A 17,238-nucleotide genomic window follows, 5' to 3' on the forward strand; every position below is an offset into this window, starting at 1 on the left:
TTTTTATATTTTCCAAAAGTTATCTCCGTGGATTTTTAGGTCATTCCGAGACCTTTTGTTTTCTGCACAATAAACAACACCATGGCAGTTCTGCTGAAAACAATGTCAGTCCAGGTTAGTTTCATTCAAATCATGCAAGTTAGAGTCCAAAACAAGGGAAAAAGTGTTTGGAAAAGTAGACACGTTGGAGATGTATCAGTGGCCGAGCCGCTGGGCCGGCCCAGTGCGCTGTGGTGCTAAACTGCACCCAGTGCACACTTTAGGTATAAACCAGATCTTCTTCTTTTTATTTTCTAGTTAATTTCTAAAATCCATAGTTAACTCTTTTCCTGTCCAAATTTGATGATTCAAATTTCTACTGACTCCATAAATCAGGTTCTATTTAGGGCTATAGTGGACATTTTGTTTGTTCTTGGGTTTCACTGGATCCTTTAAAAAGGTCATTTATCCAAATCAGTCCACTTCAAAAATCCATATTATATTCATTTCAACTCCAAATTCAGTGAAACCAATTTCTAAATGTTTCTAAAATCATGCTTAATTTAATGGGTACTTCTACTCATTTTTATAAGAAGGCATTCTGCAGAGAACTTGCAGATCCATTAAATCCCTTATATCCTTCATATTGAAATGTTACAAAATATCCACTTACCCAATTCCGTTGAAATCACTTTGGTAATTCCTCATATGACCAGAGGTATCCTACAAAATTCCAACTCACACTTTTAGAGCACTTTTATTTTTGCCTTGTGGTGTTGATTATTGTGATTGTTTCCGTTGTTAGTTGGCGAAGTAGACGGAGTACTTGGAGATGGACCAGAAGGTTTGAAGACTCTGAAGGACAAGGCAAGCAGCCTTTGACCATGTCTATGAAACCCTTTTTATGCATGTCATATAGCACTTTATTATTGTTGCGTCGGAATCATGATGAGATGGTAGCCACTTCGGTGGGTTGCCTTCGTTTCCTCCTTGTTGATACTTGCATTGTACATGACCCTACCTTCCTATGAGGTTATGCGGGTGGGAGTAGATAGGATGCTAAAGTAGTTGCTACGCAAATGGGACGAGTATGCATGGTGTTGGAAACAAAAGTAAACTCAAAGACTTTTCGAAAACCCCATCGGGTGCCACTAACGCCCGAGGGAGATGGTGAGCTAGGTAACCACTTTATAAAGAAGTGGGTGTACCGGAGCAAGTTGTGTGGGAGTGCTTTCGAAAAAGGATAAGATTTAAGATTTGTCGACTGTCCCAACCTTACGTGCGCAACCACTCTACCCTTATATGGGAAAGGGCATTATTGATTACCTAGGTCGATACTAGCATGGTGACCACATTACTAGTGATGGGGGTGACATGAGGTCACTCTCGGGACGGGGTAGTGCCAGGTAGGGCGGCCATGACTGTTTTTACAGGGCACCGGACACACTGTTGGTACCCCGTGCTTGTGGTATGTGATGAATATGGGAGCGAGGCTCCACAGTTTTAAGATGTGAAATGTTGGGCAAGGGGGTTACTACCAATCGAGTGGACTCTATGTTAGTGCCGCCTAGGAAAAGATAGTGATCGTGTGCTGACCCCGGGTACTTGAGGTACCGCGGGTCGTGGATGACACGGAAGTTCCCCGGATCTTGTGGGTAAAGTGTGCAACCTCTGCAGAGTGTAAAACTATTCGAATAGCCATGTCCACGGTCAAGGACAGTTGGGCGGTGCTGCTTAAAATATGTCCAAAGTTTTACAAACTGCGTGTGTGTGTTGATCAAACTATTTGGGTTATGTCAGATGCCCTGACACGATGATCAAGTTGGATTGGTGTCCAACTCTGCTTATGTTGATATCTATAACTTGTTCATATGGATATCTGTACCCTCATGACAGGTTGATAGATCATGTCATTGCACTCAAAACTAGCTTTCTGCAAACCACCTACTTAGTGCTATATCATTGCATTATTGTGCCTTGTTCCAATCATGGGTTGCTTGCGAGTATATTCAAAGTACTTATTGGCTTGCCACTGGTTATTTAATTGGCCAGGCATGGAAGAACAGGAGTTTGAAGAGGAATTCTTTGGAGACTAACATGCGAACTAGGACGCTTTCCCAGTCAGAATGCCTGTAGGGTTCAGGCAGATGGCATGGGTTCTACTTATCAACGAAGATGTCCACTGCTTAAGTTTATTTGGTATTCAACTCTTGTGGCTTTATCTATGTAAGACTTGACCATAATGGTCATAATTTGTGTAAGACGGTATGTATGGATGTAAGAGTCTTGTTATTCAGCTTCTATGTGTTAAGTGAGCATTGATCTCTGGGATCACTGTACATGTGCACTCGGTGATCACGACTTATGAGTCAGGGTCCCCATAGGACGACATGGAAGTTCCTCGGATCTTGTGGGTAAAGTGTGCAACCTCTGCAGAGTGTAAAACTATTCGAATAGCCGTGTCCACCGTCAAGGATAGTTGGGCGATGCTGCTTAAACTATGTCCAGAGTTTTACAAACCACGCGCGTGCGCGCGTGTGTGTGTTGATGAAACTATTTGGGTTAAGTAAGATGACTTGACACGATGATCAAGTTGGATTGGTGTCCAACTCTACTTATGTTGATATCTGTAACTTGTTCTTACGGATATCTGTACCCTCATGATGCATAATTTATAGGTTGATAGATCATGTCATTGCACTCAAAACTAGCTTTCTGCAAACTACCTACTTAGTGCTATATCATTGCATTATTATGCCTTGTTCCAATCATGGGTTGCTTGCGAGTACATTCAAAGTACTCATTGGCTTGCCACTGGTTATTTAATTGTCCAGGCATGGAAGAACAAGAGTTCGAAGAGGAATTCTTTGGAGACGAACATGCGAACTAGGAAGCTTTCCTAGTCAGAATGCCTGTAGGGTTAAGGTAGATGGCATGGGTTCTACTTATCAACAAAGATTTCCGCTGCTTAAGTTTATTTGGTATTCAGCCCTTGTGGCTTTATCTATGTAAGACTTGACCATAATGGTCATAATTTGTGTAACACGGTATGTATGGATGTAAGAGTCTTGTTATTCAGCTTCTGTGTGTTCAGTGAGCATTGATCTCTGGGATCACTGTACACGTGCACTCGGTGATCACGACTTATGAGTCGGGGTCACCACAGAGCTGGTATCAGATCCATCCTGACTGTAGGAAGCCTTAGTTAGCATGGTCGTTAGTTAGTGTAGGACTATTTTCAAAACTATTACTAATTTGCAAAAAACTATCTATACTTCTCTTCCCCTTCTCAGTTTTTTCGAAAACTAAGGTATACTTTCCTTATTGATCTCTTCCCCCTTCAAAATTTTAAATGGTCGCTAGAATCCTTATGCCCCTGACCACGGGATTCCTTGTTATCCTCGTGGATAATCTATGAGGAAGACGCCTTGCCAGACACTCATCCACCTCTTCTGAACACAAGATTGGCGACACCACAACAAGATGATACTAACAGAAGATACATCCTCGAGGAATGAGGACATGAAGACCTAGAGGATGGTGACACCTTCGACATTGCCCTAGGATGATGCAACCTTGGCCTACAATTATCAGGGCATCGGATATGCAAGATCATGATATACATTGCTAATGGAGCAACCCTATCTTTACCGTTGTTGTATCGGCAACCACCAGTGGATGAGAACATCTCCATTTGGTCCGCATCACTATAGAGAGCAGGAAAACGGTTCTCTTCATCCCCCGCTCTTGGTATAGATGTTGTCATTAACGTAACCGACATGTTGGACCTCTAGCTTGCCGTGTTAATGTCATTGCATAAAGGATTGCCTACTTGGTGCCCTCGATGCCTTAGAAGGCAAAAGGGATCGTCATGATTAAGAAGACAACAAAAAACCGACTGAATGCCAGCTATGAGGAAGCACCTTCATCCCGTCAACTCATCAGGCGAGAAGTTGATGAACATTCTTCAGGCTCAACCCAGATCGTTTCATCGAACAACTACAAGAGATGTAGCGATACCTGAGGAAAACCCAGAAGACTGCACGAGACACGAAGCAAGCACGACTACTGAGTCCGAGAACCCCTAGGGTAGGATGAGTCGTGTACCCCCTATGCACAGTCGAGTTCGTATGATGGTTCGAGAAGAACCATGATTGTGTGTTGCTTGCTTTTATGTGTCTGTGTTTTGATATCAGTCGCCCTTTTTGCCCTAGGCAACAAGTACGCGACTATATCACCTGCCTTATTTTGTTGTTTATGTTTGGCCCTTATGGCACTTATTTGTTTGCACTTGCACTATAGACCCCCCTTTAGGCATTCCCCCCTCTATGCTACTTTTCCCTCTCATCTCGCTCATCAATTGAAGGCTGGCAAGACAAGATGCACCAAGGATTCTACTTTCGGCGACCAACTAGCACTGAAGACTTTTTGCTACAACTTCCTCGACCCAGTACAACCTCGTAGAGTTATGTTTACCCCTCAAAGATCAGAAACCCATCCCTAGACCCCTCGAAACTTCACCCGAATCATTAACCATGTTCTTAACCCACAGAATTGCAAGAGAACCAGTTAAGCCTCGTAATCTTGCTTGGCACTAGGTTCGTTAGGGAACTAGTGGACATAGTGAACAAACTCATTATCATCTTAAGATAGCACCAAAACTGACGATGCCATAGGGGAGACCAATTTGAGGATATAGGAGTAGAGGAAAAATGACTTGATGAGTTTATATCAATGACTTTGAGGAAACATCTGAGACTATTTGATGGTTTATGAGGCTTTCATATTGGAAGATGAACTTGGTGGGATCATGATTATAGATTAGCATAACTTTCATTACCCCTGGAGTAAATTGGATTTTGTAGGACAATTATGATCGCATGATGAAATACTAGGAGGTATAAGGATTTGACTTAGCCAGGGGATATTAATAGGAGATAGTTGGCAATACGATGATGACTTGGGGGAAACATGTAAGAATTTTCATGGAACATGAGGTTTGGATTTAGATAGGTGATCCTAGTGGAGTATAGATGTGGATTGAGTCTACGCAGTTCGGAGTGAATTGTATTTAGACCGATAATCTCGATCATGATACCATGTTTCTCAATGGACGATAGACTAGGAGATTGGGTTAATTGTCAGAGTTGATTTAGGGATCTATATAAGTATGACCTTGGAGTTTACTTGACCACGATGATGGAAATTGGTGGACTGACTATAGTAAGGATATCCCTTTCAAGTATTTGGGGATTATAGGACATTAGAAGATCATGTGGAACAACATAAACATTGGAATTGTAGAATTAATGAATTATGTAGTGATTAATTGGAGTTAATGGGCTGTTGGAGTTGATTCATAGTAAGGAAACAAGATCTTGGAGTGGCATACGACATGTTTTATTAGGATAGAGATGCACTACCTTGGAGCTTGGAAGAATAGGCTGAGCACTTGGATTGTCATGTTTAACTCGAGCTTGGAAGCTTGCATACCCATGGATTTTTAGGGGCAGACATACATATGAGTTTGGAGATCGTAGACATGTAAGATTTGTTAGACCCCCTCCCGAAAGTCATGAGGATATGATGGGTGATTGGAGTTGATCTATACAAGATGATTCTTTCGTTCAGACGATGAGGTTTGTTTGAAGGACTAGGTAGTAAAAATGGGATCTCAAGAATTGTGCTCAAGGATAGATGATAAATGTTCACTTGCACACTAGAATCCTTAAAACCCTTAAGCCCTACCAAGCCACAACACGGTTGGATCATGACCACAGGCTTTGGCTCTAGGTCGAGAAGACCTTGGCCAATACTCAACCACCACCAATACCCCAGCCTACTTTACGTACCCCATACACTGCATGGAGTACTAGGACAAGATAGTTGTCATCTTTACTTGGTAACCTACTTGTCTATCGAAGATGGAAGAGGGAGTCCTGGATTAGGGGGTGTCCGGATGACTGGACTATAATCTTTGGCCAGACTCCTGGACTATGAAGATACAAGATTGAAGACTTCGTCCCGTGTCCGGATGGGACTTTCCTTGGCGTGGAAGGCAAGCTTGGCGATACGGATATGTAGATCTCCTCCCATTGTAACCGACTCTGTGTAACCCTAGCCCTCTCCGGTGTCTATATAAACCGGAGGGTTTTAGTCCGTAGGACGAACAACAATCATACCATAGGCTAGCTTCTAGGGTTTAGCCTCTCTGATCTCGTGGTAGATCTACTCTTGTACTACCCATATCATCAATATTAATCAAGCAGGAGTAGGGTTTTACCTCCATCGAGAGGGCCCGAACCTGGGTAAAAACATCATGTCCCTTGTCTCCTGTTACCATCCGCCTAGACGCACAGTTTGGGACCCCCTACCCGAGATCCGCCGGTTTTGACACCGACATTGGTGCTTTCATTGAGAGTTCCTCCGTGTCGTCATCTTTAGGCCCAATGGCTCCTCCAATCATCAACAATGATGCGGTCCAGGGTAAGACTTTTCTCCCCGGACAGATCTTCGTATTCGGCGGCTTTGCACTGCGGGCCAATTCGCTTGGCCATCTAGAGCAGATCGAAAGCTACGCCCCTGGACATCAGGTCAGATTTGGAAGTTTGAACTACACGGCTGACATCCGCGGAGACTTGATCTTCGACGGGTTCGAGCCACAGCCGAGCGCGCCGCACTGTCACGATGGGCATGATCTAGCTCTACCGCCGAACAGTGCCCAGGAGGCCGCCCCAGTGTCCGCTCCGACCCTTAGCTTGGAGCCGGCTGCGCCAATCAAGGACGGGTGGCTGGACACCGCCTCGGGGGCTGCAATCTCTACGGCGATCGAGCCGAACACCAGCCTTGTCCTTTGCGAAGCTCGTGACTCCAAGGTGCCGGACTCCTTTCCGGACTCCGAATCTTCCGTGCCCCTACTGATCAAACCTGATTGGGCGCCGATCATGGAGTTCGCCACCGCGGACATCTTTCAGCACTCGCCCTTCGGTGACATTCTGAATTCACTAAAGTCTCTCTCTTTATCAGGAGAGCCCTGGCCGGACTATGGTCAGCAAGGTTGGGATGCGGACGACGAAGAAATTTGAAGCCCACCCACCACCCACTTTGTAGCCACTGTCGATGATTTAACCGACATGCTCGACTTCGACTCCGAAGACATCGACGGTATGGACGCCGATGTAGGAGACGACCAAGAACCAGCGCCTATAGGGCACTGGAAGGCCACCTCGTCATATGACATATACATGGTGGACACCCCAAAAGAAGGGAATGTCGACGGAACAATGGAGGATGACCCCTCCAAGAAGCAGCCTAAGCGCCGGCGTCAGCGGCCCCGCTCTAAATCCCGCCAAAGCAAAAACGGCGATTCCGGCACGGGAGATAATAGCACCCCGGACAGCGCCGAAGACAACCCCCTCTAGCAGGATTCAGCACAGGAGGATGGAGAAGCCAACCCTCATGAGAGAGCGGCATACAGAGAGGTAGAGGACGATAATTACATGCCTCCCTCCGAAGACGAGGCAAGCCTCGACGACAATGAATTTGTCATGCCTGAGGATCCCGTTGAACAAGAGTGTTTCAAACGTAGGCTTATGGCCACGGCGAGCAGCCTTAAGAAAAAATAGCAGCAACTTAGAGCTGACCAAGACTTGCAAGCTGAGAGATGGACTGAAGTCCTTGCGGCCGAAGAGTACGAACTCGAACGCCCCTCCAAGAGCTACCCAAAGCGCAGGCTGCTACCCTGATTAGAGGAGGAAGCACCTAAACCTACATCACCAGCGCACGATGCGGCCGACCGGCCACCTCGTGGCCGCGACAGAGAGGCCTCTCGGCCATCAATTCAAGCCGCACCCCGGCGCCGCTCAAAAAATACCAAGGCACGGGGAAATGCGCCAGACCTGTGAGACATATTGGAGGACAAGGCAAGGCAAACAAGATCGATCTACGGATTGCGTGGGCGCCCCACGACACGTGACGATAACCGTCACGCCGGATATGGCAAATACGGCCAGGCCGAACACAACAGACAAAGCTCATCTGGGCTACGTCGTGATATAGCCCAGTACAGAGGCGCCGCACACCCACTATGCTTCACAGATGAAGCAATGGATCATCAAATCCCCAAGGGTTTTAAACCCATAAACATCGAATCATACGATGGCACAACAGATCCTGCGGTATGGATCGAGGATTATCTCCTTCATATCCACATGGCCCGCGGTGATGATCTACATGCTATAAAATACCTCCCACTCAAGCTTAAAGGACCAGCTCGGCATTGGCTTAACAACTTGCCAGCAGAGTCAATTGGTTGCTGGGAGGACCTAGAAGCCGCATTCCTTGAAAATTTCCAGGGCACTTATGTGCGACCACCAGACGCCAATGACCTAAGCCACATAATTCAGCAGCCAGAGGAACCGGCCAGACAATTCTGGACACGGTTCCTAACCAAAAAAAAATCAAATAGTCGACTGTCCGGATGCAGAGGTCCTCGCAGCCTTCAAGCATAACATCCGAGACGAGTGGCTTGCCTGGCACCTAGGACAGGAAAAGCCAAAATCCATGGTAGCCCTCACAACACTCATGACCCGCTTTTGCGCGGGAGAAGATAGCTGGCTAGCTCGTAGTAATAACATGACCAAGATCCCTGGTAATTCGGATACCAAGGACAACAAGGGCAGGTCGCGTCGCAACAAGCACAAGCGCCGCATTAACGACGACAATGCTGAGGATACGGCAGTTAATGCCGGATTCAGAGGCTCTAAACCCGGTCAGCGGAAAAAGCTATTCAAAAGAAATACTCTGGGCCCGTCCAGTTTGGACCGAATACTCAATCGCTCGTGCCAGATACACGGCACCCTCGAAACACCAGCCAATCACACCAACAGGGATTGTTGGGTGTTCAAGCAAGCAAGCAAATTAAGTACCGAAAACAAAGACAAGGGGCTGCATAGCGATGACGAGGAGGAGCCCCGGCCGCCGAACAATAGGGGACAAAAGGGCTTTCCCCCACAAGTGCGGATGGTGAACATGATATACGCAACCCACATCCCCAAAAGGGAGCAAAAGCGTGCACTCATGGATGTATATGCGTTGGAGCCAGTCGCCCCAAAGTTCAACCCGTGGTCCTCCTGCCCGATCACTTTTGATCGAAGGGACCACCCTACTAGCATCCGCCACGGCGGATTCACCGTGTTGGTTCTAGACCCAATCATTGATGGATTTCACCTCACTAGAGTCCTTATGGACGGCGGCAGCAGCCTGAACCTGCTTTATCAGGATACAATGCGAAAAATGGGCATAGATCCCTCAAGGATTAAACCCACAAAGACGACCTTTAAAGGCGTCATACCGGGTGTAGAGGCCAACTGTACAGGCTCAGTTACACTCGAAGTAGTCTTCGGATTCCCGGATAATTTCCGAAGCAAGGAATTAGTCTTCGACATAGTCCTGTTCCGCAGTGGCTATCACGCCCTGCTCGGACGCACCGCATTTGCAAAGTCCAATGCGGTGCCGCACTACACATACCTCAAGCTCAAGATGCCAGGCCCTCGGGGAGTCATTACGGTCAATGGAAACACCGAATGCTCTCTCCGAACGGAGGAGCATACGGCGGCCCTCGCGGCAGAAGTACAAAGTAGCCTTTCAAGGCAATTCTCCAGTCCGGCTATTAAACGTCCGGACACCGTCAAGCGCGCCCGGAGTAACCTACAACAAGACCGCCTGGCACGTTCCGAGAAAGCGTAGCAGTGCGGCCCCAACCCCAGCCCTCGTGAAATTGCGAAACCAGTACCACGCGTACATAATTATGCCCTAGAAATACCATGGGCATAAGGGGAGGGGCACAACCACGACATGCCCAACATGCGGCTCAACTGCACTAGGGGCTCCAAATTTTGTCATTTCTTTTTTCTTACTTTCAGGACTCCATGCTCCGGAAGGCCTGTCCGGTAGCACAATCGCCGAACACACGATGCAACAGTCAGGGAGGCAGCAACCTACATCGAATGTCTAGGTGGTCTCTATAACGAGCTAAATACCTGTCTTACATAAAGTCTCGCAGCTTGCCCCTGGAGGGGGACATGTCAAATAATCCCATCTCTTGCTTATCGCACTATTTGTATCGTTCTGCTTTCACAGTAGCCTCTTAATAAACAATACATAGCTCTTGTCTATTATTGCATTCATTTTTTATGTAAATATGTTCAGTTATGACATTATGCGACCATACACTTTGGTACGGCCAATACACCAGGTGCTTAAGTACCCCAGAATATGGTGTGAGAAGTCCGAACACTCTCACGAGTGCGGCACCCCAAACTTATAGCATTATATGTATCGGCTCCGAATCATGTCTTGGGTCAATAGTTGGGTTTGCCCGGCTCCCATGTTTTGGTACCTTACGTTCCGTTATATCGGCTAAGGTAGCGCTGGGAGAACTACTGCGATTGTGCCCCAGTTGAGCTGGGTTAAGCACCTCAGTAGAGAAAGCTAAAACTAACCGTCATGATAGGGCGAGAGCCGGTCGTTGTTCGAGAGGTTTTTGAGTCCCTAAAGACTTATGCCGCTTAGAGCGAGGAGCTGGCTTTGTCCGGCCTAGGCGTGGATAGCGCCGCGAACTCGGTCTTCCGAATACTAGGGGCTTCGCTGAAATTTAAAATTATAGAATTGTATGGCTAAGTGAGAGTGATAAAGCATTATAGTCCGATTGCCTTGTTCGCTGTGCTGAGCGCCTCCCTCGAAGGACCCAAGAATGGGAACAAGAGCGCTCAGGTTTATCCCGAACACCCCAACACTCGTGGCATGGGGGTAGAAGCCGACGACTCGCCATCTCTCAGATTTAATAAACGACCGCACAGAAGGTAATATTTTAAATTCAACAAGCGTTGCTTAGTGCATATGAACAAGTTTTCAGCGCACATGATAACACGAGCGAATTTACTCAAAAACTACATCCTTGGAACACTCATTCGCCACAAGGCAGGCACCCTTCAGGATGCCCTCATAATACAACTCGGGCTTGCGATGCTCCTTCCCCTCCGGTGGCCCATCTGTCACCAGCTTCTTAGCATCCATCTTGCCCCAGTGTACTTTAACACGGGCAAGGGCCCTACGGGCGCCTTCGATGCATACAGAGCACTTGATGATTTCAAGCCATGGACAGGCATCTACCAGCTGCCTCACCAGCCCAAAGTAGCTCCCAGGCATGGCCTCCCCAGGCCATAGCCATCCTATAAGGCCCTTCATGGCCTCTTCGTCTGCCTTATGGAGCTCGACCAGCTGCTTCAGCTGGTCGCTCAAGGGCACCGGGTGTCCGGCCTCAACATACTGGGACCAGAACACCTTCTCCATCGAGCTCCCTTCCTCGGCTCGGTAGAATGCGGCGGCGTCGGACACACTGCGGGGCAGATCTGCGAATGCTCCTGGAGAGCTCCGGACTCTGGTAAGTAACAAGTAATTCACTTTCACGTGCTTGCTTTGCATAAAGAATGCCTTACCCGCCGCTATCTTCTTCATCGCCTCAATTTCCTGGAGGGCTTTTGGGCTTCGGCCTTGGCAGATTTGGTGCTCTCAAGGGCCGAGGCAAGCTCGGACTCTTGAGTCTTTGAGTCAAGCTCCAAACTCTCATGTTTTTTCACAAGAGCGTGGAGCTCTTGCCGCACCTCCTCCGCCCGCGCCTCCTGCTTTTCTCGCTCGGTGCGCTCCACGGACGCATTGTCTTCGACCTTGGACAACGCTTCCTTCAGGGTCGCCACCTCGGTTGTGGCCCCTGTAACACTCACGTTGGTCCTGTCATTATTTGCATCCAGGTATTTTTATATACTTACATAAGGTACTACTTACCTTCCTTGTCCTCGAGCTGCTTCTTGGCAAGGCCGAGCTCGTTCTCGGACCGCTCGAGGCTCTGCTTCAACGCATCGACCTCCGCAGTCAGTGCGGCAGAGGTCAGCAGCACAGACTACATTCCCATATTGACATATTTATGTTAGACTCCTGCGTATATCTATTTAGATCCTCAGTCCGTCTTTTCTTTCCGAACACCAAACTGAGCATCAGGGGCTACTGTCTATGCGGTAATATTTTTACATGTCTTAAATACATACCTCAAAGCCTGTTAGAAGGATGGCACAGGCTTCCGTCAGCCCGCTCTTGGCGGCCTGAACCTTCTGGATCACCGCACTCATAATAGTGCGGTGCTCCTCGTCGATGGAGGCGCCATTAAGAACCTCCAGCAAATTATCCGATGCCTCCGGTTGGACGGAGGCCACCGGTGTTGTAGGCTTGCCCTTCTTACGTGGGGGCCGCCTGCCGGGCTCCGCAACCACTAAAGGTTCCGGTTCGGTGTCCAGCCCAGGGCCGGACTTAGAGCCCTTTGGGGTTTTATCCCCTTTGCGCCTGGAGTCCGGGAGGTCGCCTTGCGGCGCCTCCAGGACCACCTCCTCCTAGCTTGGCCCCTTTTGGGACTCCACCTCGGCATCGTCTGTAGGGCGAGGGGAGGTAGCAGTCGGGAGTGAAAGAATATTCACATCCGACGAGTCCAGGGAGCCGCTCGACGAGGCGTCGAGCCGGGCCTGGGGCGGACTGCTTGATTATATTCGGCGTCAGGAGGTACAGCGCAATAAAGGAACACCATGAGTTATTCTGGTATCGGATACTTACGATTTTGCCAGGGGCTTGGCCCTGGATGGCCACTCCTCTTCGCTATCATCGGGGTTGGTGGAGTAGTCCGAAGGAAGGGTCTTTCCCTTCTTGGACCCTTCGGCCCCCCTGGTTGGGGCGGCCTTCCTCTTCTTTCCTCCCCCCGTTGGAGGGGGAGAGGCCTCTTCTTCCTCCTCCTCGTCTTCGGGGGAGGAGTGCGCTTTGGAGTCGTCGGGCGATGAATCCGACACCACCAGGCGCCGGGAACTCTTTCGAGTTCCCGTGGCCTTCTTCTTGGCCTTCTTCTCCGGCACCACGTGAGGTGCCGGGACCAGCAGCTTCGCCAAGCGGGCATCCGCTGGGCCTTCGGGCAAAGGAGCTGGACAGTCGATCTGTCTGGACTTCTTCTGCCCGTCCTGTTAAAGGAATGGGAGCTTAGATCCCGCATACAGTCAAACTATGAAAAACAAGTATCCTGTAAAGGGTAAAACAAGCTTACCGCGCTAGCTTGGCGCTTCGCGCAGAATCCGCGATCCTCGGTAATGGGAGGGGGAACCTCGGTGCCCTTGAATAGCACCTTCCAGGCATCTTCGTGCGTTGTGTCAAAGAGCCTGGACAATGTTTGGTGCTGGGCCAGGTCGAACTCCCACAAGTTAAAAGCCCGTCGTTGACATGGGAGGATCCGGCGGAAGAGCATGACCTGGACTACGGTGACAAGTTTAACCTTCTTGTCAATCAGGTCTTTGACGCAGGTTTGGAGTCCAGTCAGCTCTCCTGAATTACCCCACGACAGGCCCGTCTCTTTCCAGGAGGTGAGCCGTGTGGGGATGCCAGATCGGAATTCGGGGGCCGCTGCCCATTCAGGGTCACGCGGCTCGGTGATGTAGAACCACCCCGATTGCCACCCTTTGATGGTTTCCACAAAGGAGCCCTCGAGCCATATGACGTTGGGCATCTTGGCCAGCATGGCGCCTCCGCACTCCGCCTGCTGGCCGCCCACTACCTTCGGCTTGACATTGAAGATCTTCAGCCATAAGCCGAAGTGGGGCTTGATGCGGAGGAAGACCTCGCACACGACGATAAACGCCGAGATGTTGAGGATGAAGTTCGGGGCCAGATCGTGGAAATCCAGGCCATAGTAGAACATGAGCCCACGGACAAATGGGTGGAGTGGGAAGCCTAGTCCGCAAAGGAAATGGGGGAGGAACACCACCCTCTCATGGGGCCTGGGGGTGGGGATGATCTGCCCCTCGTCTGGGAGCCGATGCGCAATGTCGTTGGACAAGTATCCGACTTTCCTCAGATTTTTTATGTGCCCCTCCGTGACGGAGCAGGCCATCCACCTGCCTCCCGCTCCGGACATGGCTGGAGAAGGTTGAGGTGGGAAGTGCGGACTTGGGCGCTGGAGCTCGAGTGCGCGGAAATGGATAAGCAAAGGAGGAAGAAGGCATAGATGGAAAGGGTGGATCCTTATCCCCTTATATGGGCGGACGAAACTATGTACCCCCACCAGCCTGGTAAAACTCGCTTATCTACCAAGCGCCGTGATTAATGGCATGGTTGGGTTACCCATGCCCGTATTGATGAGAATCCCGGAATAAGGGGACATGATCTCTGCTTTGACAAGACGTGCCAAGGAAACCACCTCGCTAAACGCGCTGAGGTGGGACAGTAAAACGATTCGAATAAAGGCTTGGCCGTGGCATGATGTCATGCTACGGAATACGTCAGCAGATTAGATTTGTACAAATATTATTCTCTCTACGATAGTATGTGGAACTTATTTTGCAGAGCCGGACACTATCCTTGTGTTCAAAATCTTCTATGAAGTATTCGGAGGAGGAACCCGCCTTGCAATGCCGAAGACAATCTGTGCGCCGGACTCGTCGTCATTGAAGCCTGGTTCAGGGGCTACTGAGGGAGTCCTGGATTAGGGGGTGTCTGGATAACCGGACTATAACCTTTGGCCGGACTCCTGGACTATGAAGATACAAGATTGAAGACTCCGTCCCGTGTCCGGATGGGACTTTCCTTGGCGTGGAAGGCAAGCTTGGCGATACGGATATGTAGATCTCCTCCCATTGTAACCGACTCTGTGTAACCCTAGCCCTCTCTGGTGTCTATATAAACTGGAGGGTTTTAGTTCGTAGGACGAACAACACTCATACCATAGGCTAGCTTCTAGGGTTTAGCCTCTCTGATCTCGTGGTAGATCTAGTCTTGTACTAGCCATATCATCAATATTAATCAAGCAGGAGTAGGGTTTTACCTCCATCGAGAGGGCGCGAACCTGGGTAAAAACATCGTGTCCCTTGTCTCCTGTTACCATCCGCCTAGACGCACAGTTCGGGACCCCCTACCCGAGATCCGCCGGTTTTGACACCGACAACCACCAATACCCCAGCCTACTTTATGTACCCCATACACTGCATGGAGTACTAGGACAAGATAGTTGTGATCTTTACTTGGTAACCTACTTGTCTACCGAAGATGGAAGAGGAGCCGTTCAGATGGTTAGGGGACATTTGAAGACCGTCATGCCAAGGAGGAAGGACTATACCGACCGCCGTCGTCAAGAAGTAAACTTCTGCATCGAAGACCATGTGCACCTACGGGTCACTCCTCTCAGAAGAACCAAGCATTTCCATGTCAAAGAGAAGCTCGCACCAAGACTACCGACCCCCTTTTTAGGACACTACAAGACGAAGAGAAGGCAGTTACCAGATGGAGTTGCCACTTGAGTTACCCATTGTGCACAACGTTTTCCCACACAACACAACTTCGGGAGTATTTCCAACTTCCTAACTAGCCCGACCTCGACCAGGACATCAATCACCAAACCATTGACCTTTAGCCCGATCTGACCTACCACAAGCTACCCATTAACGACCTGGATCAAGCAGAACATTATACAAGAAGCTACACCATCAAGTACTTCAAGGTTCCATGAAGCAGCACTCGGAAGCAGAACATTATACAAGAAGACATTTTTGTTGATTTCTAGGGTTTACTAAAGTTACATTGGCCACTTTGCCCAAATGAGCTAAAATTTATTGGAACACCCTAATTATATGTTCCATTTCACCCTGTTAATCCTCATGTCAAGTGGAATCCATTTCCTTGACTAAACTAGCATCAAACACCTTCTGACAGAATGTCAAAATGCATGTTTCAACCCCTTCCACTAATCTCCATGAGCTGAAATTTTTCCCACAGCCTCACCTGCTCCTCCTCTACCCCCTGCATGCTTTGCTGCCCAAGGAGCAATGATTAAGGGGGGTAGAGAACCATTTTCTCTCTCTGGAAACCACTTTCCCCTCCCTTTCCCATCTCTGTCCCACTCGTGGCAAGTTCCAGAGCATCCAAAGCCTCCCTCCCTCTTGTTTATTCTTCCCGCAGATGCCAGACACAAGTGGACGCGCGGGTGCGCGCGAAAAGCCGTGTACACCGGCCATTTGCATGTTCTAGAGCACGAGGCAGAGCAGGCGACCGTTGACGCCGAGTCCCCCGACCACCTCAAGCCTCCCCCTTGCGCCAGTCATGGTGCCTCGACGTCCGCAACACGCCACCGCGCTGGCCCCCCTCCTTCCCCTCTCTGTCCTGCCCATGCCGCGCGTGCCTAGAGCCGTTTGAGCCCGCCAATGCACGTGCGAGCTCGTGGCTCCACCCGGTGTTCGCCCCCCCTCTCTCTCTCTTCCTGGTGCCCTACTCCACCCCACGAATGCCACAGACAACCCCTTGCCCTCTCTCCTGGCTGCCCGAGCTGTTGCCGTGGCCACCCGTGCACCGCGACCACAGTGAGCCATGGGTCGGCTACTTAAGGCCGTCCCAGGCCCTCCTCTTCACTCCATTTGCTCCCCCTCTCTCCTAGAGCCCTCTGGACCAAGCCACACCCCTCCTCGTGCCCTCCATAGCCCTCCATGGCCGGAGAACCGCCACCAGCCCCTGGCTAAATTCGGGGTATCCCAAGCCTCCCTTCTTGAGGGAGGCCTAGATTAGGGGGTATCCAGACAACCGGACTATATACTTTGTCCGGACTATTGGAGCGTGAAGATACAAGACTCAAGACTCCGTCCCGTGTCCGGATGGGACTCTCCTTTGCGTGGAAGACAAGATTGGCGATCCGGATAATATATTTCCTTCCTTGTAACCGACTCCGTGTAAACCCTAGCCCTCTCCGGTGTCTATATAAACCGGAGAGGTTGGTCCTTAGAAGGCCGATCACGATCACAATCATAATCATCATAGGCTAGCTTCTAGGGTTTAGCCTCTATGATCTCGTGGTAGATCTACTCTTGTACTACTCATATCATCAATATCAATCAAGCAGGATGTAGGGTTTTACCTCCATCGAGAGGGCCTGAACCTGGGTAAACATTGTGTCCCTTGCCTCCTGTTACCATCAGCCTAAGACGCACAGATCGGGACCCCCTACCCGAGATCCGCCGGTTTTGACACCGACATTGGTGCTTTCATTGAGAGTTCCTCTGTGTCGTCGCCGCAAGGCTCGATGGCCTGTCTTGTTGTCAAGGACAACATCACCTCTGGGGGAGCACTGGCTGTAGGCCAAACTCTCCGACTAGGCAGCTTCATCATGGATGCCCCGTCGGCTGTCGCGCC

Source organism: Triticum dicoccoides, chromosome 5B (assembly GCF_002162155.2).
Source record: "Triticum dicoccoides isolate Atlit2015 ecotype Zavitan chromosome 5B, WEW_v2.0, whole genome shotgun sequence".
NCBI lineage: Eukaryota > Viridiplantae > Streptophyta > Magnoliopsida > Poales > Poaceae > Triticum > Triticum dicoccoides.